The sequence below is a fragment of the Somniosus microcephalus genome, unplaced genomic scaffold (assembly GCF_052327205.1).
Source record: "Somniosus microcephalus isolate GS21.2 unplaced genomic scaffold, FLI_Smic_1.0 unresolved_chr1, whole genome shotgun sequence".
In the NCBI taxonomy this organism is placed as follows: domain Eukaryota; kingdom Metazoa; phylum Chordata; class Chondrichthyes; order Squaliformes; family Somniosidae; genus Somniosus; species Somniosus microcephalus.
Window position 1 is genome coordinate 171,230,632 of NW_028225179.1, and position 8,764 is coordinate 171,239,395.

Consider the following 8,764-nt stretch of genomic DNA (forward strand, 5'->3'; position numbering starts at 1 on the left):
GTTGGAATAAACGGCTCATTTTCTGAATGGCAGGCAGTAACAAGTGGGGTACCACAGGGATCTGTCCTGGGCCCCCAGCTGTTCACAATTTACATTAATGACCTGGATCAGGGAGTCGGATGCAGCATTTCCAAATTTGCAGACGACACTAAACTAGGAGGTGGGGTGGGCTCAGAGGAAGAGACCAGGAAGCTCCAGAGCGATTTGGACAGACTGGGCGATTGGGCGGATAAATGGCAGATGCACTATAATGTGGACAAGTGCGAAGTTATCCACCTTGGGTGCAGGAACGGGAGGGCAAATTATTATTTAAATGGCAATAGATTGGGAGAGGGGGAAGTACAGAGAGACCTGGGTGTTCTTGTACACCAGTCACTGAAGGCGAGCATGCAGGTGCAACAGGCGGTCAAGAAGGCAAACGGTATGCTGGCCTTCATAGCAAAAGGGTTAGAATACAGGAACAGGGATACCTTGCTGCAGCTGTACAGGGCACTGGTGAGACCACGCCTCGAGTACTGTGTACAGTTTTGGTCGCCTCATCTGAGGAAGGATGTTCTTGCCATGGAGGGGGTGCAGCGGCGATTCACCAGGCTGATACCAGGAATGGCGGGAATGACCTATGAGGAGAGACTATGTAGTTTAGGGATGTACACACTGGAGTTTAGAAGATTGAGAGGGGACCTCATAGAAGTGTATAAAATTCTGACAGGTCTAGACAGACTGGATGCAGAAGGAATGTTTCCCTTGGCGGGTGAGAACAGAACTAGAGGACATAATTTAAGGATAAGGGCTAAACCATTTAGGACAGAGATGAGGGGGAATTTCTTCACTCAGAGAGTGGTGAACCTGTGGAACTCATTGCCACAGAGGGCAGTGTACGCCAGCTCATTAAATATATTTAAGAGGGAATTAGATATATTTCTACGGGCAAAAGGGGTTAAGGGTTACGGAGAGAAGGCGGGGACGGGATACTGAATTAAAGGATCAGCCATGATCTCATTAAATGGCGGAGCAGGCACGAAGGGCCGAATGGCCTACTCCTGCTCCTATCTTCTATGTATCTATGTATCTATGTATCTATGTATCTATGTATCTATGTATCTATGTATCTGAGTCAATGGGACTCTCTGACCTTTCTCCCCAGTCCATCTCCAGGACCAGTGTGTATCTGAGTCAATGGGACTCTCTCTGACCTTTCTCCCCAGTCCATCTCCAGGACCAGTGTGTATCTGAGTCAATGGGACTCTCTCTGACCTTTCTCCCCAGTCCATCTCCAGGACCAGTGTGTATCTGAGTCAATGGGACTCTCTGTGACCTTTCTCCCCAGTCCATCTCCAGGACCAGTGAGTATCTGAGTCAATGGGACTCTCTCTGACCTTTCTCCCCAGTGCATCTCCAGGACCAGTGTGTATCTGAGTCAATGGGACTCTCTGTGACCTTTCTCCCCAGTCCATCTCCAGGACCAGTGAGTATCTGAGTCAATGGGACTCTCTCTGACCTTTCTCCCCAGTGCATCTCCAGGACCAGTGTGTATCTGAGTCAATGGGACACGCTCTGACCTTTCTCCCCAGTCCATCTCCAGGACCAGTGTGTATCTGAGTCAATGGGACTCTCTGACCTTTCTCCCCGGTCCATCTCCAGGACCAGTGTGTATCTGAGTCAATGGGACTCGCTCTGACCTTTCTCCCCAGTCTATCTCCAGGACCAGTGTGTATCTGAGTCAATGGGACTCTCTGACCTTTCTCCCCGGTCCATCTCCAGGACCAGTGTGTATCTGAGTCAATGGGACTCTCTCTGACCTTTCTCCCCAGTCCATCTCCAGGACCAGTGTGTATCTGAGTCAATGGGACTCTCTCTGACCTTTCTCCCCAGTCCATCTCCAGGACCAGTGTGTATCTGAGTCAATGGGACTCTCTGACCTTTCTCCCCAGTCCATCTCCAGGACCAGTGTGTATCTGAGTCAATGGGACTCTCTCTGACCTTTCTCCCCAGTCCATCTCCAGGACCAGTGTGTATCTGAGTCAATGGGACTCTCTCTGACCTTTTTCCCCAGTCGATCTCTGGAAGCTCTTTGAATCGGAAGAGTTCTCTCCGGTTGGTGCTCTCACAATCCTGTGTTCGTTCACCTGCTGTCGCTCCTCAGTCTACAATCCCGGGTTACTCTGAGCTGTGAACCTTTCTCAATCACTCAGTCAATCACCGGGAGATCTAATTATGGCAAAACAGAAAATAACAACATGAAAAGTGTGAAGTAATGTAATGTAGGCCTTTCTTCAGCTTAATAAAAATAAAAGTTTGGGTCCGAGTGCTTCTGTCTGATGTTGTCCCTTTTCTCAGATCCCCGCCACGCCCGCCTGGGCTTCCAGCAAATCACCAAAGTTCTGGATAGAAATGTACAATTTCCCTGTGCTTTAGGCAAACCGAAGCTGGGGCATCTTTCCCAGGTTACACACTGTCTGATCTCACTGGGCCCATCCTCCCCGGGTTACACACTGTCTGATCTCACTGGGCCCATCCTCCCCGAGTAACACACTGTCTGATCTCACTGGGCCCATCCTCCCCGGGTTACACACTGTCTGATCTCACTGGGCCCATCCTCCCCGGGTTACACACTGTCTGATCTCACTGGGCCCATCCTCCCCGGGTTACACACTGTCTGATCTCACTGGGCCCAACCTCCCCGGGTTACACACTGTCTGATCTCACTGGGCCCATCCTCCCCAGGTTACACACTGTCTGATCTCACTGGGCCCATCCTCCCCGGGTTACACACTGTCTGATCTCACTGGGCCCATCCTCCCCGGGTTACACACTGTCTGATCTCACTGGGCCCATCCTCCCCGGGTTACACACTGTCTGATCTCACTGGGCCCATCCTCCCCGGGTTACACACTGTCTGATCTCACTGGGCCCATCCTCCCCGGGTTACACACTGTCTGATCTCACTGGGCCCAACCTCCCCGGGTTACACACTGTCTGATCTCACTGGGCCCATCCTCCCCAGGTTACACACTGTCTGATCTCACTGGGCCCATCCTCCCCGGGTTACACACTGTCTGATCTCACTGGGCCCATCCTCCCCGGGTTACACACTGTCTGATCACACTGGGCCCATCCTCCCCGGGTTACACACTGTCTGATCTCACTGGGCCCATCCTCCCCGGGTTACACACTGCCTGATCTCACTGGGCCCATCCTCCCCGGGTTACACACTGCCTGATCTCACTGGGCCCATCCTCCCCGGGTTACACACTGTCTGATCTCACTGGGCCCATCCTCCCCGGGTTACACACTGTCTGATCTCACTGGGACCATCCTCCCCGGGTTACACACTGTCTGATCTCACTGGGCCCATCCTCCCCGGGTTACACACTGTCTGATCTCACTGGGCCCACCCTCCCCGGGTTACACACTGATCTCACTGGGCCCATCCTCCCCGGGTTACACACTGTCTGATCTCACTGGGCCCATCCTCCCCGGGTTACACACTGTCTGATCTCACTGGGCCCATCCTCCCCGGGTTACACACTGTCTGATCTCACTGGGCCCATCCTCCCCGGGTTACACACTGTCTGATCTCACTGGGCCCATCCTCCCCGGGTTACACACTGTCTGATCACACTGGGCCCATCCTCCCCGGGTTACACACTGTCTGATCTCACTGGGCCCATCCTCCCCGGGTTACACACTGTCTGATCTCACTGGGCCCATCCTCCCCGGGTTACACTGTCTGATCTCACTGGGCCCACCCTCCCCGGGTTACACACTGTCTGATCTCACTGGGCCCATCCTCCCCGGGTTACACACTGTCTGATCTCACTGGGCCCATCCTCCCCGGGTTACACACTGTCTGATCTCACTGGGCCCATCCTCCCCGGGTTACACTGTCTGATCTCACTGGGCCCATCCTCCCCGGGTTACACACTGTCTGATCTCACTGGGCCCATCCTCCCCGGGTTACACACTGTCTGATCTCACTGGGCCCATCCTCCCCGGGTTACACACTGTCTGATCTCACTGGGCCCATCCTCCCCGGGTTACACACTGTCTGATCTCACTGGGCCCATCCTCCCCGGGTAACACACTGTCTGATCTCACTGGGCCCATCCTCCCTGGGTTACACACTGTCTGATCTCACTGGGCCCATCCTCCCCGGGTAACACACTGTCTGATCTCACTGGGCCCATCCTCCCCGGGTTACACACTGTCTGATCTCACTGGGCCCATCCTCCCCGGGTAACACACTGTCTGATCTCACTGGGCCCATCCTCCCCGGGTTACACACTGTCTGATCACACTGGGCCCATCCTCCCCGGGTTACACACTGTCTGATCTCACTGGGCCCATCCTCCCCGGGTTACACACTGTCTGATCTCACTGGGCCCATCCTCCCCGGGTTACACAGTGTCTGATCTCACTGGGCCCATCCTCCCCGGGTTACACACTGTCTGATCTCACTGAGCCCATCCTCCCCGGGTTACACACTGTCTGATCTCACTGGGCCCATCCTCCCCGGGTTACACACTGTCTGATCTCACTGGGCCCATCCTCCCCGGGTTACACACTGTCTGATCTCACTGGGCCCATCCTCCCGGGGTTACACACTGTCTGATCTCACTGGGCCCATCCTCCCCGGGTTACACACTGTCTGATCTCACTGGGCCCATCCTCCCCGGGTTACACACTGCCTGATCTCACTGGGCCCATCCTCCCCGGGTTACACACTGCCTGATCTCACTGGGCCCATCCTCCCCGGGTTACACACTGCCTGATCTCACTGGGCCCATCCTCCCCGGGTTACACACTGTCTGATCTCACTGGGCCCATCCTCCCCGGGTTACACACTGTCTGATCTCACTGGGCCCATCCTCCCCGGGTTACACACTGTCTGATCTCACTGGGCCCATCCTCCCCGGGTTACACACTGTCTGATCTCACTGGGCCCATCCTCCCCGGGTTACACACTGTCTGATCTCACTGGGCCCATCCTCCCCGGGTTACAGACTGTCTGATCTCACTGGGCCCATCCTCCCCGGGTTACACACTGTCTGATCTCACTGGGCCCATCCTCCCCGGGTTACACACTGTCTGATCTCACTGGGCCCATCCTCCCCGGGTTACACACAGCCTGATCTCACTGGGCCCATCCTCCCCGGGTTACACACTGTCTGATCTCACTGGGTCCATCCTCCCCGGGTTACACACTGTCTGATCTCACTGGGCCCATCCTCCCCGGGTTACACACAGCCTGATCTCACTGGGCCCATCCTCCCCGGGTTACACACTGTCTGATCTCACTGGGTCCATCCTCCCCGGGTTACACACTGTCTGATCTCACTGGGCCCATCCTCCCCGGGTTACACACTGTCTGATCTCACTGGGCCCATCCTCCCCGGGTTACACACTGTCTGATCTCACTGGGCCCACCCTCCCCGGGTTACACACTGTCTGATCTCACTGGGCCCATCCTCCCCGGGTTACACACTGTCTGATCTCACTGGGCCCATCCTCCCCGGGTTACACACTGTCTGATCTCACTGGGCCCATCCTCCCCGGGTTACACACTGTCTGATCTCACTAGGCCCATCCTCCCCGGGTTACACACTGTCTGATCTCACTGGGCCCATCCTCCCCGGGTTACACACTGTCTGATCTCACTGGGCCCATCCTCCCCGGGTTACACACTGCCTGATCTCACTGGGCCCATCCTCCCCGGGTTACACACGGTCTGATCTCACTGGGCCCATCCTCCCCGGGTTACACACTGTCTGATCTCACTGGGCCCATCCTCCCCGGGTTACACACTGTCTGATCTCACTGGGCCCATCCTCCCCGGGTTACACACTGTCTGATCTCACTGGGCCCATCCTCCCCGGGTTACACACTGTCTGATCTCACTGGGCCCATCCTCCCCGGGTTACACTGTCTGATCTCACTGGGCCCATCCTCCCCGGGTTACACACTGTCTGATCTCACTGGGCCCATCCTCCCCGGGTTACACACTGTCTGATCTCACTGGGCCCATCCTCCCCGGGTTACACACTGTCTGATCTCACTGGGCCCATCCTCCCCGGGTTACACACTGTCTGATCTCACTGGGCCCATCCTCCCTGGGTTACACACTGTCTGATCTCACTGGGCCCATCCTCCCCGGGTTACACACTGTCTGATCTCACTGGGCCCATCCTCCCCGGGTTACACACTGCCTGATCTCACTAGGCCCATCCTCCCCGGGTTACATCCTGTCTGATCTCACTGGGCCCCACACTCCGACCCTAGATTGCCTGAGAGAGGCCGGCGCTGCTGTAAATGCCGGAGATTCTCTGATCCACACTCACCGCACCATCCGTCGCTCCTCGGTCCCGCCGCCATTTTCTCTCCTTCCTCAAACAGGAGCCTCATCCGGGGACTGCGAGCAGCACCGAGCATGCGCACTGCGGACACACAGCGCGCGCTTAAAGTCCCTCACGGAGTCCGTCTCTTCTATTGGCTGCGACTGGTAGATTGACAGCTTGCACCACCAATCGCAGCCCGCAACGCCTCGGTGTCCCGCCCACTATGTTGAAAATCCGCCGCCTGCGCCGGGGTCACGTGGCTTCTGATCGGCCGTTCAACCGCCGCAGCGCGCGGGTGACGTCATAGACCAGGTCCGTCCTCCCTCCCCCGGGTGGGCTGCGGATGTCCTTCCCCCGCTGGGCGGACTCCGCTCTAACTCTGTTCCTCCGGGCTGCGGCTGCAGCAGCCGCCGGCCCAGCCGAACCTTCTGATTGGCTGAAAACCCGCAAATCTCTGCCTCTGATTGGCGCGTTTTTCAATCCGCTCCAACCTCGGACACCAACGAAAAAGGCGGCTTATAGAATAAGAGCTCGTCTGTGAATCAGACTGGTTATTGTTAAAGTGATGGCCCTCTGTGGGACTGAATATTAACCAGTTATTAAAATCATTGCATCTGTGGGACTGAATATTAACCAGTTATTAAAATCATTGCATCTGTGGGACTGAATATTAACCAGTTATTGAAATCATTGCATCTGTGGGACTGAATATTAACCAGTTATTAAAATCATTGCATCTGTGGGACTGAATATTAACCAGTTATTAAAATCATTGCATCTGTGGGACTGAATATTAACCAGTTATTGAAATCATTGCATCTGTGGGACTGAATATTAACCAGTTATTAAAATCATTGCATCTGTGGGACTGAATATTAACCAGTTATTGAAATCATTGCATCTGTGGGACTGAATATTAACCAGTTATTAAAATCATTGCATCTGTGGGACTGAATATTAACCAGTTATTGAAATCATTGCATCTGTGGGACTGAATATTAACCAGTTATTGAAATCATTGCATCTGTGGGACTGAATATTAACCAGTTATTGAAATCATTGCATCTGTGGGACTGAATATTAACCAGTTATTAAAATCATTGCATCTGTGGGACTGAATATTAACCAGTTATTAAAATCATTGCATCTGTGGGACTGAATATTAACCAGTTATTAAAATCATTGCATCTGTGGGACTGAATATTAACCAGTTATTGAAATCATTGCAACTGTGGGATTGAATAATCATTTTGATTAAAATTATAGCGTCTGTGGGACTGAATAATCATTAAAATGGCATCTGTGAGACTGAATAATTAATTATTAAATTTGAATTATGGCAAATTGATCCTTTAAAATTACTGGTTCCTGAATTGACAGATTTAATTTCATTTTAGCTTTTCAGCGACCCGCTTATAAATGAGTGCTTTGTACAGAACAGGGCAGTGACAATGCACCGTTTTGTTATATATTTGTTCAATTTCAATCTATTTTAAATTAACGATATACTGTATTACAAAAACACACCAGCAAAATCTGAACATACGACAAAAAAATGAAAGTGAGGGTCAAATAAAGAAAGGATGATAAAACATTTTTTAAAAGAGTTTCATTCTGTCCATATTTCAAATGTCATTAGTCAAATGAAAATAAATAGTCCCTTCTGGATCTCGTGAGTGGCTCTGAAAAGAGCCTTTGGGTTGAGTTTTTAAGGTGGGAGGAACGAGAGGCTTTATTTGCAGCTGGTGTATTTGGTGACTGCTTTTGTCCCCTCCGAGACGGCGTGCTTGGCCAGTTCCCCCGGGCAGCAGGAGGCGGACGGCGGTCTGGATCTCCCAGCCTTCCACACTGTCGCATTTTCTTTCTCGACCTGCCCATTACCACGAGGGTTATAGCTGGTAGTTCTACTCGTTGCAATCCCTTTCGATAGCAAAAACTGTCGCAATTCTTCACTCATAAAGGAAGAACCCCTATCACTATGTATATAGTTAGGCATGCCAAACAAAGAAAACAGTTGGCAGAGGCATTTAATTACAACAGCACTAGTCACATCCGGACAGGGGATAACAAAAGGGAACCGAGAGTACTCGTCTATAATATTAAGAAAATAGACATTACGGTCGCTCGATGGAAGGGGACCTTTAAAATCGAGACTCAAACGCTCAAATGGTCGAGTTGCTTTAATAAGATGGGCTGGCTCGGACGGCTTATAGAAGTGGGGTTTGCATTCAGCACAAACACGACAGGTTCTGGTCATTGTCCGGACCTCCTCAACAGAGTAGTGTAGATTGTGAGACTTAATGAAGTGGTTCATTCTGGTAACCCCAGGGTGGCAGAGTGCGTCGTGGAGGCTTTGAAGCTTATCTATACCCAGACTAGCACATACTCCTCGTGACAAAGCATCCGATGGCTCATTAAATACTCCAGGC

At 52.5% G+C, this 8,764-nt stretch overlaps 1 protein-coding gene across 2 annotated transcripts in view; it reads right to left on the reverse strand.

The window, feature by feature from the left end:
• The window catches only part of LOC147096561 (NACHT, LRR and PYD domains-containing protein 3-like), a 254,802-nt gene extending 248,259 nt beyond the window's left edge, over positions 1 to 6,543 (reverse strand). The window contains exons 1-2 of one of the 2 annotated variants that reach the window (XM_085975366.1): positions 6,339 to 6,543; positions 2,042 to 2,208 (exon numbers count right to left, since the gene is read on the reverse strand). The gene's annotated coding sequence lies outside the window, so the exon portion shown is untranslated. Of the gene's footprint in view, positions 1 to 2,041; positions 2,209 to 6,338 lie in introns of those variants that run through there. The other variant, XM_085975367.1, reaches the window with a different exon arrangement.
• Between the last annotated feature and the right edge of the window lie 2,221 nt (positions 6,544 to 8,764).